The sequence below is a fragment of the Brachyhypopomus gauderio genome, chromosome 18, assembly GCF_052324685.1.
Source record: "Brachyhypopomus gauderio isolate BG-103 chromosome 18, BGAUD_0.2, whole genome shotgun sequence".
NCBI lineage: Eukaryota > Metazoa > Chordata > Actinopteri > Gymnotiformes > Hypopomidae > Brachyhypopomus > Brachyhypopomus gauderio.
The window spans coordinates 7,915,823-7,917,732 of NC_135228.1; positions in this window are offsets into that span (position 1 = coordinate 7,915,823).

Consider the following 1,910-nt stretch of genomic DNA (forward strand, 5'->3'; position numbering starts at 1 on the left):
AAGTCCAGTTCCAGTGTAGGAAATAAAAACAAATGTGTTTTCATAATTCAAATTTATTCATTATTGCAGGCAACATCCACAAAAAAAACAACAACAACAAAAAAAAAAAAACAAAACAAAACTGTAACTACACCGTGGATGACAATACCGCATAGACAATCCCTGCCTATGTGTGATTGGCCATACCATTCGGATTATGTTTCATATAATAGTGTATTATTATTAACATATAATAAATTTTTTTTACTGCTTTTTGTTTCGCGGATGCAGGAAATCCTCAGATCTACAGTGACAGGAATTCTATACATAATTTCAGAATTCAATATGCCTGGAACGTTAAGAAGTAAGTTGCTATCTGACATTTGATTGTCAGATGGTTAATGATAATTGAGCCTGACGCGCTGGCTCCATCCAAAATGCCGTACTTCCCTCCTATACAGTACACTAAAGCAGTATGCGATAAAGGGTAGTATGTCCGAATACACAGTAGGCTATGCATTAAACAGTAAGCGAAAAGTACCCGATCGCTTACTGAATCGGAGTCATTTTGAAGTATATGATTGCAGCACACTGTCCTATCTCATGATTCAACTGGAGCATTTAACTATGATCATGTGACTACATATGAAGAACATGCTGCTTTAACGGTTGAGCAGAACGTACTGCATTGAAATCTAATGTGTAGCTACTGCTTAAGTACGCCATTTTGGATTGAGCCAGGGTTTAGTGCACTGCTCAAGAGCGTGTAACTTCCTGGAAGCCTGTATAATTAGCTGATATGTAGGACCTGATGAACTGATAAGCATTAGTTACATAAAATTACATGAAACGTGTCGTGGCACAACCAGACTGTAATTGCGCTGACCAAAATGTCCCTAACAGATTAGGATCCCCAGCAACTGAATAAAAGCTGTCTAGTACCAAAAGGCTGACGATGTTTGCTCACTCTGAGTAAAAGGGAAAACACTATTGAACTGGTTCTCAGGAGTTGTGATTTGGGATTCACTTTGATAATTGATAATGTAGCACTGACCTGAAGTTTTGTCCAGATATTTGATGTGTTCAACTCTAAGGCTGGATATCTGTCCCATAGTTCAGTCCTAATTTAATACATCTTTGGTATTCAGACCTTAAATATCTGGACCAGATTAGCTTTAGTGAGATTTAGAGCTTGGAATTAAATGCCAAGATATACGTTAAACATTGTAAAAGAAGACTCATCTCTTGTGTGCATCTGTATTTATGCTCTTTGTTGATATGATCACAATCGTGCAATCAGGCGCAACATGGTTCCTGACACATAGCAGGGGTTTGGTGCCAAAAGTCAAAAGTCGTTGCTATTCTGGTGTCAGTGTAAAAGGTCATCGGAGGGTGTTGTCGAGCACATTATCCTGCACTGCATTGCTGCTGATGGAACTATAATTTTCCATTTTTATCTTGTGGTTTTAATTTCTAAATTCCAATTGTGGTGCTTTTCTGTTTGTGTGTGTGCAAGAGAGAGAGAGAGAGAGAGAGAGAGAGAGTGAATATGTTGAGAGAGAGTGAATATGTTGTGTTCTGATCTTCTCAGATTACTGGATCCTCCTTCTAATCCCATAACTCATTAAGTCCTTATGCTGTAATCTCCCATTTGGCCAATCTCTCTCACGATAAACTCCCAAACCTCCACTACATAATTTCTAACCCCCAAATCATTTGGTGATTTTGGAAGAGGTAGAAATATCTCGGAATTAATGTTGTTTTTATAGCTAGTTAGATTTCACAGTATTCCCACAGAAAAGGGCCATCTCTTTTGTGGCCAACAGTGTCGTCCCCAGAACATTTGCCTAACCAAATCCGAATTATTCAAATAATTCCGCATAGCGGTGGTATACTCTACCCATACCCCACACAAGCCTCGCAACAGCCCC